Raw genomic sequence first — 23,605 nt, 5'->3', positions numbered from 1 at the left:
AATTTTATTAAATGGCACTAGTTTAAAAATGTCTCGTAAAAAGTTAATTAATTTGGGATTTGGGGATGAAAAGCGTGATATAAATGTCAGTTATTATTATTACAATTTCACCCTCACGCTTATGCTCTTGATCCAGCCCCTGATCTGGAGTTTCTCCTACACCCGGGGACTGGCAGCTCCACTGAAATGCCAGACGCAAATTTGAGCTTTGGGGGTCCATCAGGGACAGAGAGACTTAGCCAAGTTAGGCCGTCCTGCCTTTTCATCGAGGATAATACCAGGCCATGAGAGCTGGTGCCACTGAGTCAGGGCTGGGAGCCGTTCAGAACAGAATGGTCTTGGTGCTCCCGTGAGCTCCCGGCCGTCGAAGCAGCCAGGAACATCAAGGTCACGTGCTTAGCCCGAGCCTGATCACAGAATCCTGTCGAGCTGTCAGGGCTCTGAGAGGTTAGAGCCCACTCTCATTTTACAGAAGGGGAAACTGAGTTTGAAGAGGGGTGGAGGCTTGCCTAACCCGTGGTCACATAGCAGGTTAATTAAATTTATAGAGAAAAAGGCAGTGAAAGCAATTAGTGAAGTAGGGGAAACCTTCCCCAGAAAAAAGGATTCGGGCAATTTATAGGTGACAAGTCTAGAAACTGTTTTCCAAGGAAACAAGGAGTGCTGGGATTTCATGTGAGTTCAGAGACAGACAGCCTTTCGCTCCTTCAAGATGCCCCCCACCATCATTCCCGTGATTGCAGACACAGTACCTAGAGGGAAGGACTCCAGACCTGACCCAGTGTGTAATTACTTCCGCAAGGTGGAGGGCAAGCTGGGATGTTAATCATCATCACAGCCCCGTACATTTCTCTAGCGCTGGTGGGCCAAGGAGTGAGGATCTGTGTGCTTCCGTTCCCTCCTCTCTGCAGCGGGGTATGAAAGTACCCCTTGCAGGGGTGTGATGGGGACCAGGTGGGTGGGAGAGTGTGTGCTCATGTGCTGTGTAAGTGGCAGAGTGCAAATGGCGGTGTGGGGGGGTCTCACGCTCTTAGACTCGTCTGTATCACAGAGCTGAAAGGGAGACACGGGCGGTCATTTGGTTATCCAGGGGGACAATCTAGGATGCCTGTCCCTGAGACAGGATTCCCAGCCAGGTGGTCTTTCTCGTTTCCGGTGATGGGTCTCACCCAATTCTTCCCTGCAACCCATTCGTTCTGTTTTGCATGGCTCTGGGAAGGCCTGCCCCCTCCTGCCCGTGGTGCTCTAATAATCCTTGTTCCGTTTGGGGGATTAATCTCTCCTTTCCTCTTCCAAGTGGACCTGAAGTTTTCCCACCCTGCCCCTCACTCAAACCATGTAGGTAGAGTGTCTGATTCAGAAGAGGGGCTCAGAGACGGTTTGTAGAGTGAAGGAAGGAAGCAAGCTCGTGCCCATGGGGCTCTCTGTCCTGGGGCCTTTTAGTGAATCCTTATCTGCTGGTGGGTTGGGATCATCCATGGAATTTGGGAATCAGATAGAGCTGGATTTGAACCTGGGCTCCTCCACCTGAGCAAGATACTTAATCTTAGTAGTTCTCTGTTTCCTCATCTGGATAGTTCAGATGCAGAATACCTACCCTGCAGCATTACTGTAAGGATTAAAAAGAGGTGATGTGTGTAAAGTACTCAGTCAGCGGGCATGCACACAGTGAACAGTCTGTGGCGCCAGGGATTACCGTACAGTCACAGCACTGACGTGATTTCCGGGGGACACCATCTTGGCCCTCCTCAGTAGCAAGTTCCTTGAGGTGTCCATCAAGTCCAGCACAGGACTTGACACATAGACTCCTTCTAGAACCTTCCAATTCCCATGGCCACGTGCCGCCTCTGATTATTGACTGTTGAACAGAACTGAACTGAATGGAGAGTTCTGGCCTGTGTTACAAAGCTCAGGGTCACATCCCTGGTTTGGGACCAACCCTGCCACGTCTCCCTGGCTGCTCTCTGTGGCTGGAACCAGCCCTGATGTGGAGACTTTTGAGCAGGTACAAGGTCTCCCAGCCTTTTACAAAGTGAAAACAGCCAATGATTGTCTCCACTAGACAAGCAAGTGCCATGGCTCAGTTTTCATTTTATTATAAGTAAAACTTTTACTCCTCCTCCCGCCCTTCCCCCCCCGCTAAAAAAAACACACAGCTGCCTCCAACTTTTGAAGGCCTTTAAATGGGAGCCCTGGAACAATGTGGGGGAGAAGGGTGAGTCCAGGATGCCCTGTTGGCCGCCATCTTGTTGCCCTTGACAAAGGGCATCCAAACGGCCATTTGTCTTCCTCTCAGTCAGTGGCAGAGCCGGGCAGTTTGCGTGGAAGGAGATGCTGTGGCCTCTCCAGGAAGAGCAGCCTCCCCTGCCCCTCATCTTTATTGGATTTCAATGAGTCTTTCTGCTCTGGGTCATATGTGCAGTGCAACCTCATAAATGGTGCAGTGGAACTTACTGCTCCCTTTGTACAGAGGACTTCAAGCACACTCCAGCACCGTCGTCAACCCTGAGTGGGGAAAGTGCAGAAAACCCAGCAGAACTCACTTCTCCCAGGCAGCCCTGAGATTTGGAATATGACCATTCTTGTCTTGTAGGCACAAGCTAGTCAGGAAGTGGAGTCGGGGAGGAAAGCAGACACTGCCTTTCCCAACTCCGTGGCACTCGAGTTGGCAGCCTTTGCCTGCAGACCCAAATCCTCACACTTTTCTGTGGAATGTTTCAGGGCTTTAAAGAGAATTGCTGAGGCCCCCTGGACCTCACGGCTTTGCAGTTGTCAGATCAGAAGAGGGATCTGAGAAGGCGTGTAGCCTTGGGAATTGGAAGGTTCTAGAAGGAATCTGAAAGCCCTCTCCTCTGACCCTGAAGCTGAGATGTTTTCAGACAACAATTTACTGGATTAAAAGGACACATGCGGGGCTCCCCTGGTGGCGCGGTGGTTGGGAGTCCGCCTACCAGTGCAGGGGACACGGGTTTGATCCCTGGTCCGGGGGGATCCCACGTGCCACGGAGTAACTAAGCCCGTGCACCGCAGCTACTGAGCCTGTGCTCTGGAGCCCACATGCCACAGCTGCTGGGGCCTGTGCGCCTGGAGCCCATGCTCCGCAACAGGAGAGTCCACTGCGGTGGGGGGCCTGCACACCACAATGAAGAGTGGCCCCCCTGTCACAACTAGGGAGGGCCTGCGCACAGCGATGAAGACCCAACGCAGCCAGGAATAAATGAATAAAAATAAATTAATTAATAAAAAAAAAAAAAGGACACATGCCATTTCATCAACTGTGGTTGCCACTTAAGTGCCAATGGTCCATCCACCTAATTTTGAGTGCCCGCTCTGTGCCAGGCATTGTGATAGGAGCCAGCTGTGCTGAGGTGAGCAGATGGGAGCCCCTGGCCTTGTGGCAATTACAGGTGTAACGACTTCAGAAGGCAGTGCCCTCTTATGGATAAAGTGTGTATACAGGGTCAGCTATGTGTAATGGAGTTATCTCTGCACTTAATGGCTTGGATAGGGAAGTGTGCTGCTTTCCTACATTTTGGAACTAGGGGGGGTTGCTATGAGATGATCCATTTTCCCCCTTCTCCCCAAGATGGGAAACTGTAGGACAGTGGGGCAATTGATCTCTGCCTATTTTCTCAACCTCAAAGTGGCAAGATCAGGCTTGAATGCAGGCTCTCTGGTTCCCAGTCCAGGTGTTGTGCTTGTATTAGATGGAATGATGGAGGAAAAGGCCCTGGAACAGAGCTAGGCCACTGCAGTGGCCATGACTGCACATGAGGTGCCTCCCTTCTGACTTCTGCATTGGACCTTCACTTTTCCACATGGAGGTAGCTTTTGGTTACTGCAAATTGCTGCCTGTATTTGGAAAAAAATCATTAGAGGAGCATTTCCATTGCCACCCAGATATGAGGGCTGGGTCTTCACAGTGAAGTCCCATAGAAGGCAGGAAGGGTCCTCTGATGTGAAGAGAACCTTCCTCTCCCTCACTGTCCCTGCAGACCCCTTTCCCCTCTGTGGTCTGGAGACAGGAGTGGTTTGTACAGTCCCTCAAAGCCATTTGGTTCTTCCTCCTAGCTGATTTCTCTGCATCCCCAACACGAGGTCATCTAACTTGAATGCCTCTGTTGTCAGGGTGCTCACTACCTCTCAATTGTCCTCTTTCCCTGGAGGAGAACGTTCCTCTTCATCCTGAGCTCAGAGCTGCCTCCCTCTGACTTCTGTCCCCAGGGCCACAGAACTGTGTGTTCCCCCTGCACAGGACCACCCTGCTGTAGCGAAGGCAGGTCTCTGGCCTCACACAGCCCAGCTCTGTCAGCCACGACCATGCTGGCTTCCACTGGGGAAAATACTGCCCGCTGACGTGTAAGTGTGTCACTGCCAATAATAGTGCAAAGGCTCCAAATCCGAGGGCCTTTCTAGGATCGTTTCCCGATTAATTAGGTCAGCGTCTCCAAAATCAATTTCCAGTGAAGTCGCGCCGCCTGGTAGCGCCTTTCCCCGCCCAGCCGGGCGAGGGAGCTGGCGCAGGAGACAATTCCCTGGCCTCTGGCACGGTTCAGGCCTTGTGTCTACCTGGGAAGAAAGTCACATTACACATCTCTTCTGTGATTCTCCTGACTTTTTATTTTATCTGCCCTCCCCCTCAAATCTTCCATTAAACCCCCGTAGATCCTGCTTCAAACAGGCAATTAGACTAACAACGTAATTATATCCCTCAACGCTCATTGTAACTGGTTTAGGGGAAAAACAAAGAGAAAGAGGCTCCAAAATCTCTGGAAACTGAAAGCAGCTGTTATAATTTCCAGGTATTTCTTGTCTCTGTGTGTTGCTTTGAGAGCCCTGGTTGCTGGCGGGCTGGATGTCCAGTAACTCTGCCTTTGACCCAGATCACCCTTAGGGCAAACTCCGGCCTGTGTCCACTCTCCTTTGCACGTGCTTGTGGCATCCTGTTCCTGTCCTCCTGGGCTTTCCTGTCCCTCTCTGCTCCCTCTGGCTCTCATTTCTCTGACTCTATCTCGACCATTTTTATACGCTTAGAGCCACTGAGAAAAGAATGAACAGGCGAGGAGGTTGAAGATTTGGGGGAAATGACATTTCTTCCTGCTCTTGCCAACGTTCCCTTGTCCCCAGTAACTGTGGGCTGCGAGTCCATGTGATTGTCCCTTGGGGAAGCAGGGGAAGGCCGGGCGGAGCTGGACCTGGTTCAGGATTTGAACCTACTGCGTGACAAGGATGCTGTAGAGAGGCATCACCTGCCACCCTGCCCGTTCTCAGCATTTTCCGGGTCTCTTCTCCGGGCCAGGCCCTGTGCTCAGAGGTGAACAAGCGTTGGTCTGTGCCTGGGGGCCGCTCATGGCCTGGGGAAGGAGGCAGGCAGGTAGGTAATTGAGCAGTGGGGCCATTGGGAAGAGTGTACATCAGAGGGGATCCAACCCTGCCTTGGGTGGCCGCAGGGAGATGGGAGGTGGAGTAGGGCAGGGTGGGGATGTTGAGAAGTTTCTGGGTGGAGGTGATGTCTAAGATGAGACTTGAAGGATGGGGAGGGGAATTAGCCGGGCAGTGAGCATGGGGGCAGCAGCTGCAGGAACCCCGGTGTAGCTGGAGCATTCGCGGGAGGATTGCGGTGGCGGGAGGTGGCGGGAGATGGGACGGAGTGTAGTGTTTGCCTTGGCAGGAGGAGGGGAGCCTGTGAAGGATTTAAACGGAAGCGACAGGGTCCTGTTTCTATCTTATAAAAACTCTGCAGGCTACAGGTGGAGGCTGTTGGATTGGAGGGCCTTGAATGGAGGCTGGAGCCCCGTTAGAGGCTTTTGAAGAAAGCCTGGATGATTTTTCTTGAGTGCTGACTGCCCAAGTGTCTACACTCTGTGGTGGGGATATACTAGCTGTGTTGTGTGACTTTTAACTTCTCTGAAGCTCCCTCTCCTTGCCAGATTAAAATGAGGATAGTCATATTTACCTCTCCACGTCGTAGGGGGCGTATGAGAAATAAAGCCTGTAAAGGTTCTGGCTCTGTGCTTGACATAGAATAAACATCAAGGTGGTACTTTTGAATAGGGAGGATGTACCAGCGTGGCCTGGGACATTTTTCCAAAATACGCATATCCCTCTCGCATTAACTTGCATTTCCAGAGGAGGGGAAATCGGGCCATTTTACGTTGACGGAGTCCTCTGGAGAACCCCAGCAGCACATGATGGCTCTTCAGTTATCACGACTTTTCTCATTTCTGGAGTCGAGTCCCAAGCCTTGGCCTCTTGCCTCAGAACAGATTCCTGGTTCTGTGCCATTTTCCTTTTCTCGGAAACAGGGTCTCCCAGTTTGATGAAGGAATGTGCTGACGACGTTTCCCTTAGGGTAGATGTAATGCATGGTGCCCCTTCGAAGCCTGGAGTGGAGATTTTGTCGTCTTTCAGACACTGATGAGCTCGGAACCCCGCTTTCTCTCAGTAAATGTTTTCAAGCTTTCATGACACCTGGTTTGGGCCATGAAGCCCCAGGTATTTCGGCCCTGGGTTTGCCATCAGTTATGCGGATGGGGTGTTTTCATTAAAATTTCCATTAACTATTTGTTTCATTTTTTTAAGCCAGTAAGCAATTTATAGATTCATTAACTTTTTACTACACTTGGGAAGCCAGGAAAAGGGGAAAAAAGGAAGTGAAATATTTGGTGGCCCTGAAGTATGGAGGACGAAAAAGCTGGATGATTAGAGCTGATCTGATCTGAAGGAGTGTTAGGAAGGGCTGAGATCTTCCAGAGGAATCCAGGACTGGAATATCCTGGCAAGGAGCACCACCCCTTTCAGTCCCCTCTCCCTCTTCTCCCTTCTCCCCAGAGCTGATCCATCCTTTTGCTTGTAATACTGGTTATTTTTTCACCAGATGGCTGTCCTTCCTCTAATGACACAGCTCCCCCAGGGAGCTCACCACTTCTGGGATAACTATGTGGCTCTAAACATTATTTCCTTATGTTGTGGTGCAGTCTGACTCCTTATAGCGCTCTTATTTCATATTTTTGGTGGGGGAGTTAGGTATGGCACGATGGTTGAGTGTATGGGCTTTGGGGCCAGACAAGCTTGGGTACAAATTTGCTTACTAGCTGTGTGATTTGGGGCAAGTAACTTTACCTCTCTGAGCCTCACTTTCTTTATCTATAAAATCACAGTAGCGTTAGGAACTCTGGAAAGGCCCAGGAAAGTGGCAGCAATATTCTTCACTGTACACTTAAGTGGTGAGGACAAAATGAGATGGTTTATTAAAGAAGCCCCCCTTCTATTCACATTCCAGACTGTGCCATGTGGTTGGACTACTCATCTGTGAACATTCTCACTTGGATCCAGTTCCCTACAACAGCAAGTCACTTTGCCTCTCAGGACCTCAGTTTCCCCAGTTCTCAAGTGGATGAATAATCCCTAGTTAATGAGGATGTTGGATGATTTCTTACATATTTAATGAGCCTTTTAGAGTCACTGGCACAGCATAGTATCTCAATACACACTAGCAGTCGTATAGTTTTTGTGGCTGCAATTACAGACAATATAAAAACCTCACTCTCAGGGTCTACGGTATTAAAAAGGCAATAGGCTTAAACATTACCTCTCCCAAGAGCCTCTTAGAGAAAAGCTTAGTGCTTAAAGGTACTCTCCAGGTCATCTTGTTTTGCTCCGAGGTGGAACTTGAATGCGCTGAGTGCTACCCAGTGGATTGGTGTGGACCTGGGCTCAACCACCATGTTTGCTTAAGTGGCTACATCCTCAGAGGACAGAGTGTAGATGCAGGTCTTTGTAGAGTCACAGGTCTTCAATCTGGAGAAGGGTAGCATCCCAGGAAACCTCCTTGTCTAGATTACCTGCCTTTATAGATGTGCAGCATGGGTCTTTTAAAGTATAGTGAGTTTTTCCTCAAAAGCAGTAATGATAGAAAGCTAATCAGAAAGGAGGGGGAAAAGTCATATATTTTTGAGCCATCCAGGGCTGGTGCTTTTCAGTATAGTATATATGTGCAAGCAGTGTTTCTGTAGTTATATATGTAGTTTTGATTCTGTTCTTGTCATTTCACTTTAGTACGTAAGTGTTTTTCATGTAGCTCTCCACCATTCATAAGCATCCATTCTAATGGCTTTGTGAGGAGATATTTATTTACATTGTTGTACATGTAGGTCGTTCCCTAGTTTTTATTATAAATAACGCAGTGGACATCTTTGTACATGAATCATTGTCTTTCTTTTGTACAATATTGGTAGAATGTGTTCCCCAACATGGTCAAAGGATATGAGAGTTGGTAAGTTGGTTGTGACAGTGTGCCAAGTTAAACTCAGAGAAAGGCAGCAGTGGATGTGACAGCTGAGGGCACACCACTGCTTTGGAGATTCTTTAGAAGAATCCCATTTGGGAGAGTTGACATGGCAGAATGCTACCTTCTCATCCTCTTATCTTAGCTGGAGTCTGTAGCTGATGACCTGTTTTATTTGCCCAAAGACTTTGGGCCAAGCCATGAACTGGTGGCTGAAATATTGATTTTTACATGCCTGGCCTAAAACATACATTCAGTGCCCATGATTGCAGAGTCCCACCTTGGGCTTAGCAAAGGACTAGGCCTGATGAAGCTAACACTTTAACTTCAGAGACTTGCAGATTGCATTAAAGTACATGTGACCTCACACATTTTACTTCCGCTCTGGGCCTTTGTTTTCCCTCTGTAAAACAGGCCTTCTGGCTCTAAAGGCTGTGCATGGATGAGAAAGTACTGTATTTTGTGCACTGAACGTGTTGCCCAGTGAAGTCAGTCAGGAAAGAAATTCGAGCTTACTTTTTTTTTTTTTTTTTTTTTTTTTTGTGGTACGTGGGCCTCTCACTGTTGTGGCCTTTCCCGTTGCGGAGCACAGGATCCGGATGCGCAGGCTCAGCGGCCATGGCTCACGGGCCCAGCCGCTCCGCGGCACGTGGGATCTTCCCGGACCGGGGCATGAACCCATGTCCTCTGCATCGGCAGGCGGACTCTCAACCACTGCGCCATCAGGGAAGCCCTGGAGCTTACTTTTTAATAAAGTGTTGGTGGTTGCCTGGTACAGGGTACCCGGTAGACTGCTTTGGGTAGACTTCTGAGAATCATACAATGTCTTCGAATGCCTCCTCTTAACTGTTAAGTCCTTTGAGCTTCTATAGTTTTCCAGTTTTAATTAAATGTAGGCGTTTTCTGTTTTCTACTGCTTTGGCTGTCCAGTTTGCTGACTCTAGATGTTGTGGTGGGTTGACCTTTTTAAATGAGTTTAATGGAGATGGAGAAATAATAATGATGGTAGCGGTGAAGACAGTGGTAGCTGTTACTTACATAGCACTTAGTCTGTGCCAGGCACTGTTCTAAGTGCCTTACATTTATTAACTTCTGTCACTTAATGATTTCATTAAATCAGTTCATTTCATGAAAGAGAAGCAAAACGGGATCTTTCAAAGGAAGACTGGAGCCAGAAGATGGAAGGAGTTTGGTATTTGTCCTAGAAGAAGACTTGGGTTTGAATCTCGGCCCTGCCAGTAACTAGTAAGTTTGGGCAAAGTCCCTTAACCTCCACGTCCTCTTTTCCGAAGTGGAAATCATGGCTCCTACCTTGTAAAGATTTAAATGAAGTAATGGATGTAAAAATCCCATCAATCACTAAATAAATATGAGGCATCGATAGAAAGTGGTATTCCTGCCCCATCCCACACTCGGCATTTGGGGAACCTGGGTCATTTTCTCCTTTAAGAATACTGTGTAGATGCTTTCTGCCTGTTGGGCTCTGGGGAATCCAAAGGCATGGCCCCTGCCCAGGGAAGATGTATGGTCCAGCTGGGAAGACAGGTCATAAAAGGATGACTGAGTGTACCGGCTAGTTGATCAATACTATTTGAATGCCTTGGGCAATAAGTGCTTTAAGAAAACAGGGGAGAGAGATCGGCCCTGTGTCTTGGGGAAAGAGGAAATGGAGCCTTCAATGAAAGGGAAGGGCCCTTCCTTTCTTTGCAGAATGTAGTGTGAAACTAAGCCTTCAGAAACAGCCAGGACAAAGAGGGACACAGGGTTGAGTCTGTGCCCTGTGGGACAGGAACGCTCTTGTCTTTTATGATAGAGTTCAAAAACCACCAGCATGAAGTTTCACTGTGGATCTGGAGTGGCCTTGGAGGTGGACACAGTCCTGGGGTGCTCGGAGTGTTTCCCTTGCAGCCCAGCCCGCCCAGCTGGCATCAGACTTGGTACCTTAGAGCCTCCACTCCTGATCCCCTTGAGTGTTCTAGATCTGGTCAGGAGATGATTCTAGAGTGTGCACTGGGTGCTTGGGTCTTCTGAGTAACATTGGGGACAACTAGCTTTCCACATTATGAGTTTTCTGTCAATAGTAGATTCTCAGCAAAGGCCGGAAGCAAAAATATGGTGGAAGGCCATTCAAGCATCCCACATGTTGGGGCACTGGGACTGGAGGGCCAGGCTTCCATTTATCAGATATTCAGGGTCCTTTCAGCCCTGAGCTGTGGCTACTGGATATTGCAGAAAACGATGCAGGTCAAGGGAAGGCAGTCCTTGCCTGTGAGGAAGTTACAGTCTAAACACGGCAATGGGACCCAGGTGGACCCTGTGGTGAGCTGTGCAGGACGCTGCCATCAAGTGGTTTCAGTCCTCTGGGAGTTTTCCGATCTGAATTGGTCAGCTATTGGTTTGACCTCAACTCCATCCCTTTCTTTCCCCTGTGTGCTCTGAATTGCAAGGAACTACATTTCCCAGGTGTGCTTGCCCTCTGGTCTTCAGACAGTTTAGCCAGAAGGATGCACAGCAGGGACATTGGAAGGTGGGAAGAAGGGAAAAGCCCAGGGTATTTCTCCCCACTCGTTCTCTGCCTCCTATGGTGTTTTCTGTGTAGCTCCAGCCCCTCCCTCTCTGAACCACTCCCATTGGGCAGCTCCTGCGAACTGCCCCAACTCTGGTAACACCTTTCTCTCTCGAGGCCTAGAGGTGGTAGCAAAGCTCCTCACGTGCTAATCCATCGTTGCCTTTCTGCCCCCTGTATGTCTTCTCTACTCAGATCCCTGTATTAAATTGCCTCTACTTTAAAGACCTAGAGTGGCTTGTCTTTTTCTGGCTCAGACCCTGAAGGATGTACCACCCAAATCAGGCCCCATAGAGCCTTTGGCTGTTCCCACCTTGAATAATCCCATGGAAGCCATGGTAAGATAATGGCTGCCCTAATGAATTCAGGGTACCAGATTTTTTTTTCCCCCTGCAAAGAAAACAGAATTGTAGAATAATTTCAAAATAGTCTGGCTGTCTAGATTTCTCCACAGGTGGCCATTGGGATGTGTAGAATTACAATCTTTCTTTTCTTCGTGGGCCTCTCGTTTTGTAGGATGATGGGTGCCTCCTTCCTTTCCAACTGTGAGAAGAACTATTTTGATTTTTAAAAAAATTCATGCAGTCATTCTCCCCCTCCCCCTATTTGTCTGGGCTGTTGATCTTGCGATATATTTATAGAGATCGTGGTTGGCTGACCAGGAGTTATTTTGCAATAGGAATTTGTAAGATTTCTACTTTGAGCATGTGTTCCAGACTTTCCTTTCTTTAAAAAGAAAAAATCTTTCTTAGAGCATCTACTTTGCCCTTCTGTAATTATTTCTTTTCACAACCAAAGTAAGCCTTGTGTTTTGCACATAGTTTTTTTGTGTGTATTTCTTCTGTCTCTGGTCTTCTTTTTTTATATATATAAATTTATTTATTTATGGCTGCGTTGGGTCTTCGTTGCTGCGCGCAGGCTTTCTCTAGTTGTGGTGAGCAGGGGCTACTCTTCATTGCAGTGCGTGGGCTCCTCATTGCGGTGGCTTCTCTTGTTGTGGAGCATGAGCTCTAGGCACGCAGGCTTCAATAGTTGTGGCTCATGGGCTCAGTAGTTGTGGCACGTGGGCTCTCAAGCACAGGCTCAGTAGTTGTGGCGCACGGGCTTAGTTGCTCCGTGACATGTGGGATCTTCCTGGACCAGGGCTCGAACCCGTGTCCCCTGCATTGGCAGGCAGATTCTTAACCACTGGGCCACCAGGGAAGTCCATCTGGTCTTCTCTCTTCTTTGGTGTCTCTTTTTACTCCAAATTTTAAAAGGCCATGGCTCCTTCTTCATGTAGGAATGTTTTTTCAAATGAGAGTGTGTTGACCAGAAAATGGGTGCTTTGGGGATCAGGAGACCTCTGTTTCTCTATCTGTAAAAGAAGAGTGTTGGACTAGATCAGTGGGGGCAAGCATGCTACTGTCCCCAGCTTTACCTCGCTCACTGCAGACATCAATAATCAGTCACAGCACTCTTACTAGCTGAGCTCTGATGCGGCCCCAGAATCTTTCTCAACACATTGCCCCAGGCAGCCATGTCTAATTGATTAGAATTGGCCCTGAAAATAAAGCCTGTTTGCCATTCTTGGACTAGATGATTCCCTAGACCCCATTCACATAATGGTTCTCTAAGTATTGGCAGTACAATTCCTTTCTTCTTTAAATCAATTGACTGACCTTTATTACACTCCGTCTGTACGCAACACAGCCCTGGGTGCTGTGGAGCCACAGAGGAGCTCTAAAAAACTAGCCACCCTCATGGAACTTGCAGTTTAGTTGGGAGCAAGACTGCAGAGAGTGATGATGTTCCCAGGTACGCTCAGGCACGCCCTTGGTGCTGTAGGAGGTTGTCCCTGTGGTCAGGGAAGGCTTGGAGCAGGGCCTGGGGTCCAGCCGGTCAGAGGGGAATGCAGTCTAGGCAGTGGGACAGCGTGGGGAGAAACAAACAACAGGGCCAGCAAGTTTCAGAACTAAGAGGGTCATCAGAGCTCATCTGGTCAGAACTCTCCGTTTATAAGTCAGGAAACTGAGGCTCAGAGGAAGAAAGGGACTTGCCCGAATTTTAGTAAATGATAATTATATAGCTAAAGTTTAATAAATGATCAATCATTTTAATAAATGATAATTATTTCTACAGTTAATACTTGTATAGCACTATATGCCAGGCATTGTTTTGAGAGCTTTAATATATTAACTGATTTAGTCCTAGGTAACCTTGTAAGGTGACTACTATTATTTCTCCTATTTGACAGATGAGGAAACTTGAGTCTCAGAGGGTTAAGTGATTGACCCAGCGTCTCATGGCTTGTAGGTGGTGGAGTCAGGATTTGAACCTAGGCCATCCGGATCCAGATTCTCTAGCGGGAACTACTGAGCCTACTAAATCCTGTTGGAGTCATCAGAACATGTTCTTGTTTTTTTTACTGCATTAATTTTACTCACCACCACGAATGGAATCATAATGACATCACCCAGATCTGTGCTCATATAGTACTTTTAGCACTAGCTGAGAATGTTAACAGACTTTATATGTTTTTATTCTAACCGACAGCTGTGTTTCGTGGGGCTTTTTCCGTCTGTTTTACATAGGAGAAAACTGAGACTGCGAGAGGTGATGTGACTCAAGGCGGGTCACAGAGCTCTAGTAAGTGTCCCAGGCAGAATTTGGAGTCAGATCTGCTGGACTCCAGATGTCAGAGTTGGAAGTTTTCTGAGAGACTGCCAGTCCAGCAGCCTCATTGGACGGGTGGGCAAATGGAGGGCCAGACATTGCCTCTGCCAGCAGTCAGAGGGGGTCCCCTGGCGTGGGGGACTGCTTCTCTTCCCTGAGGACTGCCTGGGCACGCCCGCCTCACTAAGCCCTTTACCTGGTCCCCTTGAAGAGGTTTTGAGTTGCCCTTACTTGCTGCCTTGTTTAAAAATACCTAAGGGGTTGACTTTTTAAAAACTCTGTCCCCCAATTCCCCAATCCTGGGTTCACTAATTTGAAGCTTGCAACCCTCTGTATTCATAATGTTTTTTTTTCCCATGAAGCAAAGAAGTTTTTCTTTTTTTACACCCCCCCACCCCCAACTTCCTGCTGATCTGAAATGAATATTTATCATGTATTTAATGAGTAATCTGAGTCTTGGCTTGGTGAGGCTGTACCAGGACATGGTTTATGGCTGATCTGGTTTTAACTCGCTCCAGGCGGTTTTCCCTGGAGTTTTCTGTAAAATCATAAACCTGGAGAGAGAATTTTTGTGGAATCCAGTCACGTGACTTGCTCTTTTGTAAATTGAGAGATTAACTGTGTGTTGGTTAAGAACTGAGATGCATTTCTTTTTTCAAAAGAAAACAAACAGAGCAGCATTTATGCACCCAGAGGAGCGTGTCCTCTTCTAGAGATGGGGAAAGTCACTCGCCAAGGTCACCCCTCTGGGCCTTGGAGCAGCACGGCACTGGGTTTGAGAACGTGAACTTGGAATCGGAGTATCTGTGTTGGAAGCCCGGCTGAGCCTCTTCCCGGCTGTTCCAACACCCTGCAAGCTCTGGGTCCTCGCCTGGACAGTGGGGCTGGGAACGGTCCGTACTGCTTAGGGTGGTTGAGGAGATTAAATGAGACGGTGCACACGATGCCTGCGCCCCGGGCTGGCATACAGGAGGTGCTCCGTAGATGCTGGCCACTTGGGATCGCTGGTGTTATCCCCCTTCGGGGCCCTTTATGCTGGACTAATAATACAAGCTGACACTCTGTGGATGTAAAGGCCCCGCTCTAAGTGTGAGACTGATGAGCTCACTTCATCCTCACAGCAGCTTGTGAGGTGGCCACTCCCATCGCTCCCATTTTACAGAGGAAGGAAGTGAAGCCCTGAGAGGTCAATTCACTTGCCCAAGGTCCAGCTAGCAAGTGGCAGAGTTTGTGCTCCTGCCTGATTCCCAGTGACTACCACCCCTGCTGCTGAGGTCCTTCACATCTCTCTTCCTCAGTCTTGGAGCCTGAGGGCTTTTTGACTGCTGGTCCTGGGGAGGGAAACCAGGCCTCACCTTGCTTAGCTCAGGCCTCAGCTGACCCTCTCTGGATCAGCCCCTGAACCGGTCTATCTATCTATCTATCTAGTCTATCTATCTATCTATTTATTATTTTTGGCTGCGTCAGGTCTCAGTTGCAGCATGTGGGATCTTTTGTTGCAGCCCGTGGGTTCTTTGTTGTGGCACATGGGCTTCTCTCTAGTTGTGGCACACAGGCTCCAGGGCGCATGGACTCTGTAGTTGGAGCACGTGGGCTGTGTAATTGTGGCGCACGTGGGCTCAGTAGTTGCGGTGTGTGGGCTTAGTTGCCCTGTGGCATGTGGGATCTTAGCTCCTGGATCAGGGGTTGAACTGGCGTCCCCAGCATTTCAGGACAGATTCTTAACCACTGGACCACCAGGGAAGTCCCCTGAACTGGTCTTAATGCCACCGCATTGCCCCCTCCAGCATCCCTTTTGCAGACAGAATCCCTGTAGTTTTTCTGCAACTGTCTTATAAATGTAAAATTATTTCAGTTTAAGAAGTTTAAAAAAACCCAATAACCTTGCTAGGCCTGACCTCAGGAATGACCTCATGCTTCTTGATGCAACCTTAGAACCCCTTGTGATCCAGCCCAGCTGGGCAAATAGAATTGACACTCATTAAGCAACCAGGAACTATTCTAGACCCTTTAGGTCCCTGTAGGGACTGTGGGCTCCCATTGTGGTACCATCCAGCGCCCTGGGTTGAGAACGAGTCTTGTAGTCTGGGTGGTGAGTCCCACATGGCAGCCCAGGGGAGGCACCTGCCCCTCCGCTCTGAGCCAGGGTCCCACCACTTCTTCTAAGGCCCATGAGTCAGGCCTCAGGGGTGGAAGTGGGTTCACCTTTTACTCCTGGCCCTCTGCACGCAATCCAAGGCTGACAGCGTTCCTCAGCAGCTGCAGTGGTGCATTTATTTTTAAACCTGTCACTTACTGAGCAACTACTGCATGCCAGCTCCACCCTGGGTGCCTTGCAAATGGCAATCGCAGGAGACCTTTGTCACTCCCAATAAGCTCTAGGTCCTGGGGCTTTCTCTCCTCCACTGCGGTTCCCAAAAGCATCATCTCTTCCCTGGAAGATGACAGTGGCCTCCATGTTGGGCTCCCTGCCTCTGTACCGCAGCCAGCAGTGGCTTCCAGAGGTGCACATGCCTTCTGGGCAGCCTATGAGCCTTGGAGTAAAGCCGAAACTCCTCAGCCTGGTTTACAGGTGCTCAGTAATGACCAGCTGTTGATGGCGACAACAAAGACGACGATGATGGTGATGGTGATGGTGATGGTGATGGTGATGATGTCAGTAATAGGGTCCTGCTCCAGTCCACATGGCTGCCCACCAGAGAGGAGAAGAACCTGCCTGTACCTGGAAACTCGTATGAAACAGACAAGGCATGTGCTCGTTCCATTCCCAGGAAGCCTGATTTATTTCTTGATACTTGTCCTCAGATAGCAAGGGCTTGGGGAGGGCAGAAGGGCACCGTAACCTAGAGGAATAAAGACGTTGGTCATTTCCCGCGGGTTTCCCTTGTAGTTGGACACATGGCCAGTCAATGAGGGGCCTCCCTCAGCCTCTGGGCTCTGGCTTGGGGTCTGGTCAGGAGCTCCCTGTGTGAGCCTGGCCATGTCAGTGGGCTGGTCCCTTCCTCCAGAGGTGGAGACCCTCAGAGAAGCCTCCAGCCCTGCAGGGTTCAGGGACCCAGGCTTCCCAGCTTGGCAAGATGGCACCCTTCTGCTTGCTCACTGGCACCCAGCTTGTGTTAGCTCCATTTGCATTAGATTTTGCATTCCCGCTGTTGAATGGGGGCTCTGTGTGCCCCGTTCCAGCATCCTCCCTCAAGAAAGCCCTTCCTGATCCTATAGTCTCAATGGATCCTGTTGTTAAAGATGCTCATGGAACCCAGGACTTTCTCTTCAGAGCATGTCTCTCAGTTGGTAATTATAAATGGGTAGCATGAAGTAAATAATCACGGCCTGTCTCCCCCACTGTTCTTGTTGCTGCTGTGTCCCCAGTAACTTCCCTGGTGCCCAGTACATAGTAGGCACTTAATGGGTAGTATTTGGGTGAATGAATAAGGAACCATGTCTGATTCATCTTAGTATCAGTCCCCCAAGGCCTTGCTCAGAATCACACGTCTAGTCTGAACTCTATAAATACCTACCGAAAAATGGTATCAGCCCCCTGGGTTCCAGTCCTTTTAACCCAGAGTCTTCTCTGGTAGCCTCCACTCCACCCCTCAAGCTTGGAACCACTCAGTGAGTGGCTTTGAGTAACCATGTTCAGTTGGGAAAATAAATACAAAATTAGAAGCAAGTACCACAAGCTAGAAACATATCACTGAATGTGATCTAAGAAGCAAGGTCTAATTAGGGAATTTATAACAGATTTAGTTCCCTGGGAATGGAATCCTCTTTTCACTTGCAAAGCTACTGTTCCGTGTTGGTACAGTCACCCTTCATGGATGTTTTTCATGAACACCTGGTGTGTAAAAGTGGGGACTACCTGTGCTTGAGGTGGGGCCCAGTGGTTGGATAGGAAGACAGTTTATCTACATCGTTTGGGGGCAGGTTTGATTCGTTGGGTCTAGAGGTGAAGGGCCAAGTATGTAGAGGACATGGCCATGGACTTGGGGTGAGAAGACATGTGTGAGCCCTGGCCATGCCATTGGCCAGCTGTGTGACCTTGGGTACGTCACTTGGCCCCTTGGGTGCTTGGTTCATTCTTAGTCAAAGGGGATAAACTGCAGTGTCTTCTTCACGGGGTTATTGGAGGATTCAGTGCAGTGTAACAATCTATAAAGTGCTGTGCTGATGATTAATATTCCCATGCACCAGAGAGACGCAATTCCATTTTTCTTGGTCCAAGATTTTTGGAATCTTCCCTGATTCTTTTTTTCATACCCCACCTCCACTTTGTCAGCAAGTCCTATTGGTTCTACCTTCCAGTATATTCAGAATGCAGTGTTTTTCCTCAGTTCCCTCACTACCACGACCCTGGTCCCGGCCACCTTCATCTTTTTCCTGGGCTGTTACGGTAACCTCCTCACCAGCCTTCATCCTGGCCTATGGTCTGTTCTCAACACAGCATCCAGAATGATATTTTTAAAATGGAAGTCAAATCACATTTGACTCTGCCAGAACCTTCCAGTGGCTCCCCAGAGTGAAAGCCAAAGCCCTTCAGTGGCTGTGAGGCTCTGCCCCCTGACCTCTTCTCGTCCTTACTCACTGTGCCGCAGACACACTGGCATCCTCTTTGTGCCTTGAGCACACCAGGTACACTCCTGCCCTGGGGTCTTCCCACTGGCCATTCCTTTTTCCCCAGTCACCACATGGCCAACCCCCTCACCTTCCAATGTTTACCCAGTGACACCTACTCTGATCCTTATTGAAAATTGCAGCCCACGGCTCCTCCCTTGGCCCAGCATTCTGATTATCCCCTGCCCTTCTCTGTTTTTCCCCCCATAGAACTGATTGCTTTCTAGCATACTATGTATCTTACTAATTTATTACTCCTAATACTACCATCTTCCCCCTCTGCATATAATCACAATGAAGGCAGGGATATATCCCAACTGCCTAGAACAGTGTCCGGTGCATAGAAGGAGCTCAGTAACTACTTGTCAGATGAGCGAATGACTTTCTTCTGACTTGAGTCATGTATCTCAGTGGGACAGAAAGTTCAAGTTAAATTTGGGAGATCCACTGGCTGTTGGAAAGGAAAGAGATATATAAATGAGGTAAGAGTTGTTTCAGACCCACTTGTCCTCCTCTCAGTAAATAGTAGGAGAACTTCTGGGCAGGTCCTGGGGCTCTGGTAGGTGCTTCTCGAAGGTTCAGTGCCTCCTGCAGGCCTCCAGGTGAAGTGCACTTGGTTTCACTCACCACTGACGCTGAGCATCTTTCCTGGAGGGTCAGTTATACCAGTTGGAAATTTAAAACAGAATTTTTGTGTTCAAACTAACATACATACATATATATGCAGTACACAGACATATTTTGGACTACTATGCATTTGGTACTTGTGGATATAACATTCACGTGAATTAGTAAGAAAGAAAATGAGATTTCAAGGACGTCTGAGCATGCAGAGAACGTCCCTCCTCTCCCGGTTCACGTTCACTCTTCCCTTCCAAGGGTGGAAGGAAGCCGAGAAGCAGTGAACACTGGGGATTTGGAATTGCCCACTAGTGGATTTGAGGTTGTCCACCCAAAGCCAAGCCTAGTGTTTAACACATAGTAGGCTTTCAAGAAATATCTGTTGAATGAAGAAAGGAGTGATTGATTATTTAAGATCAGTTGTTACATTTTATCCAAGTATAATTGCCAATGCAGTTTATCGTTCATCTAAGCAACCTCTCGGTATCAGTACTTCCTGAGAAATAATAATGAACGGATTCAACCTTATTTGCTGAATATTTGTGCCAGCCCCTGAGCTGGGTGCTGGAGACATCGCCACGTGTAGGATGCGGTCTTTACCCAGGAGGAACACAAAGTCTGGGAGGCACAGGCCTTCCGGGAGCTGTGGTCCCCATCCCATAGAGCTGCTGAAAGGCACTGGTGGTGGTGAGTTAGCAGTGTTGGGAGAACAATGAACAGGGACTAATCAAGTCTGCTGGGCGGAGGGGGAATCGTTGAAGTCTCCAGAGAGGAAGCAATTTTTGTGTTGCAGTGGGGGAGGGAAAAGGCAAGATCCTAATTATACCACCACGGAGATGTGCTGCCTCCGGTCCATCCTTGGCTTGACTGGCTGATGCACCATCTTGGAGATGCCCACTCCACCCTCTCAGAGCTCCGGGTCCATGAGCCCTCACATTTGCAGTGGCCCCTCGGCCTCCCTGAGCCTCTGGCTCCACTCTCTTATCGCAGAAAGGCATTTCATTCTTCGAGATCAGGCAGCCAGGACCCAAGGAGCTGTTTTCCTCCATTGTGCAAGCATGACAAATCATTAATTTTTGATTGATTTGCTTAGAATTATGGGCGTCCCAGCATTCTTTCCGCCGCTGAACAGCTGTATAACAAATGAATATATCAGTGTGCACAAAAGATTTGCGATCTAGGAGAAGCAATTACATTGGCCACCCTCCCCCACTCTCACCCCTTCCCGGGCAATGAAGGAAGGAAATTTTTACCAGAAATTCCTCAAGTGGCTTTAAAAAAAAAAAAAAATGCCTTTTTATAATTGAATTAAGTCTTTATCTCTTCATCTTTTGCAGCAGAATTCCAAGCACACACCAGTTCCCCATGTGCTTGCTTGGGTTCCATCCATCCAGGAAGAATCTTTAATAATGAAATTTCAACTCACAAATTAAAACCAAAATGAAAAAAGGAAAAAAAAAAAAAAGGAGCAAATTCTACCCCTCCTTTTTTCTTTTTTTTTTTTTTTGGTCGCTGCTATTCCTTTAAGATTTTGGAACCGTACCAGTGCACTAAATGTGACCTCCATAACTTTTAAATTAAGAATTTATGCTGGCTTGAAATTTATGAAATATTTCAGCATGAAAGAAAGCCTTTTTCCCTCAGGAAAATTGAGCAATAAATCACAGCACTGTGGATTTACTGCCCTAGAGCCAGCGAGAGATAGGATTTTTTTTTTTTTTCTTCATTCTGAAAAAAAATGTAATCATATAAGACAGCTTAGCTGCTATCCTCCCACTCTCTAGAATTTTTAATTTCAGCTGTTTCTGCTTGGATTTATTTCCAATATTCCTGCTCGGCTTTTCAATTTCCTCAGTTATTAAATTTTAATTCAGTGCATTAGCATTTAAATTAAAAAAGGGTTTATTTTATCGAAATCGTTGGCCAGCCCCCATCCCGTAGCACACGAATTGCCTGTTTCTGCCATTTGCACAAAATGTGAAATGCAGCTAATGTCTTACAACTTACATTTGCACAAATTTAGAAATAAAATTTCTGGGTTTGGAATAATATTTTCTTTCCAAGAAAATCCTTAATAAGAGAATGGAAAAGAACAACTTAACGTTCATTTGGGAGGGAAGAGGAGGGTCGAATGAAACTAAAAATAGCCTTGCCCAGGTCCTGAGAAGAAGCTGGTGTGTTAGGAATGGATGGGGCTGGGAGAGGAAGCAGGTGCCCTTACGGGGAGCGGGGGCGGGGTGAGGGGGGCGCTTGGATACCTTTACCCCCAGCTATGTGAAAGTGAGGAAGAGGGCCTCTCATGAGTCCACTTCCCCCACCATATCTCATTTACCCTTGAGGGGTTTGGTTAAGGTTGGGTCAGCTCCACATAGAGTATCAGAGATGAGAAGGAGGGGGAGATGATCTGATTGAACTCTCGTGCCTCCTGTGCCTGTTTTTACCTATGAGAACCTCAGGTCCAGGGAAAGGAAAGAGCTTGCCCAAGGTTCAAAGTGAGACCCAGACAGAGCCAGGCAGAAGCTGCATCTATAGGAGTACATGGTCCAGTGGCAACAGCAATAGAGTTTCCATTACTTTAGTGGTTACTACACATCCCTGGCCTGTGCTTAGTAGTTTACCTACATAGCTGCGTTCAGTATCATTCTGACCAGCCCTTTGGAGAAGGCCTCAGGGCTGTGGGGTCTGGTAGATGCTCATGACCTCCTGACTTGCAGCCCAGGATTCAGATCAGGCCCGGAGACAGGCTGGGAAGACTCCTGGCTCTGCCTCTTGCTCGTCTGCTGTGTAATCTTGTACAAGTCACTCTGTTTTTCTGTGCCTCAGTTTCTTGGGCCCAATTGGCATATTCCCATTTTGCAGATGAAGAAACTGAGGCCTAGAGAGTGCAGATGAACTGCCAAGGATTATATAGCTTGAAAATGGCAGACCCAGGGCTTGAACTCAGACTTGTCTGACTCTAAGCCCTGTGCTCTTGAACTTTGGTTTAAATTGAGAATCAGATCAGATTACACTGGGTAAAGGTGAGTTTGTGGTTTGGGATGAATTGCATGAAATTGCTGGTAGTAGACCATTTGGGCCTGGGAGAATGGCAAAGTCAGCTTAATTCAAACAGTAGGGCTTGCTCTGAGATATTTGTGAGGACACAGACAAAGCCGGCCTGGCACCTTAGGGATCTCTACAATGAGAATGGGTGCCCTCAGCACTGTGGCTGGGGGGGGGGCCCGAGAGGCTGCCCCCTGTTTTTATGGTGGGTCTGGACTCAGGCCCAAAGGCTGAGATTGACAGGTGCTGTGATATTGACACGTGCTCTCTTGGGCGTCTCTCACTGGTGCCCATTGTCCATCTCTACCCCCCTTCCCATATCTGCTTCTCATCTCTGCCAATAAACGGACATTTCCCACCCTGCAGGGATGAACTCTTCCCTCCAGCCATCTCATTTCCCCAGTTGTACCATCTAGCCTTCTGCAAAAGGATTTGTCTGAACAGCTCTTTGAAATTTTTCAGCATTTTGTCTTTGTTTTATAAAAATGGGTGGAAAACAAAAATGCATGTAGCTACCAGTAATAAGAAGCTCAAATATCATAAACACAGTGAAAGGGAAAATGGGTGGAGATGGTCAGGTGTGCCTAAAAGAGAGACTCTTTTCCCCTACCCAGTCCCATGTTCAGTACGCTTGAACTGGTCAACTCTGTGAAATTGTGAAGGAAAAGGACAAAAAAAAAAAAAAAAAAAAAAAGACAGCATTAAAACAACATTAAAAGTGTGTATAAAATTCTAAAAATACATGCCTGGAGTTCAGTTTGAAAGGCTAGAGATCATTGGGGATTTTACAGTTTTTTTAAGCTCTCTGGGATAGAATTTCCACCTCTACCACTTCTGCCTGTTCTGATATGAGCATTAGAACAACTTCTTCCCATTCGCTTTCCGTACAGTTTGAGGAATGCAAGATGTTGGAAAGAGGCTGTAATTGATTGTGTTCTTTTGCTCCCAGTGAAATGATTTGCACACCATTTTCCGCTTTCTTGTTTCTTCCATGGAAATAATTCACTGGCATCCCATTAACTGCTCCCTCCCAGGCCTCACGTTCCTACCTCCCTGTTGTCCTTCACCTTTCCATTTCCCTCGCGTGGGCAGTGGAAGCTGTGCGTGTTCGCCCCATTTCCCGATTGTCCCTCCTGAGTGTTGGAGGGAGATAGAATATTCCAGAGCTGAGGACGGTGGGCATTGGAGTTGACCCAGACCTGGGCTTATAGCCGTGGGATGTTGGATAAATGCCTGAAATTCTTAAATGGGGATATTGTGTATGTGTGTTGGGGAACCCATCAAGAGGATTCGATGAGAGGCGTTGAATGCCCACACACTGGTGCCGGGTGGGAAGTTAGCTCAGGGAGCGAGTCTGGGGTACCCGCAGGGGCCAGGCCATGGGGTGGGAAGTAGGCAAGAATGGGTGGTGGGGACTGTGGTGAACCAGGTATGTCAGCTTTAGCTACGTGTTGCTTTCAGAAGCTGAAATCTGGCTTTCTTGGGGGTGAAATGCCTTTATTTTTATATATTGACTGTTTAAATTGAAGTCCGCCATCTGGTTTTGCCAGCTTGCAGCTTCTCGAAAGCACTCATCCAAAGGTAGCTGCTGCTGTTTTTATTGTAGGTCCTCAGTCCTTCATCTGCAATCCTGAAATTCGAAAAGCTTGAAAACAAAAAGATGTTTTGTAACTGGTTAGGCGGCAGAACTTGACCTGAAGGGAGAAGAGGCTAGTGGCCGGTTTCGTTTAGCCCACTTAGGGCTGACTGCATAAGTTTTACTATAGAAATATCAACGTACTTGAGTACCAGGGGCTCCCCAGACCCTGCCAGGGTTATTTCAA

General features: G+C 48.0%; 1 protein-coding gene across 10 annotated transcripts in view; it reads left to right on the top strand.

Moving 5' to 3' along the window:
• ZNF618 (zinc finger protein 618) overlaps positions 1–23,605 on the top strand; it is a 188,945-nt gene that overhangs the window by 72,984 nt on the left and 92,356 nt on the right. The window lies entirely within an intron of this gene.

Source organism: Mesoplodon mirus, assembly GCF_964341445.2.
Source record: "Mesoplodon mirus genome assembly, chromosome: 1".
In the NCBI taxonomy this organism is placed as follows: Eukaryota; Metazoa; Chordata; class Mammalia; order Artiodactyla; family Ziphiidae; genus Mesoplodon; species Mesoplodon mirus.
This window is presented reverse-complemented; position numbering and strand designations above follow the sequence as displayed.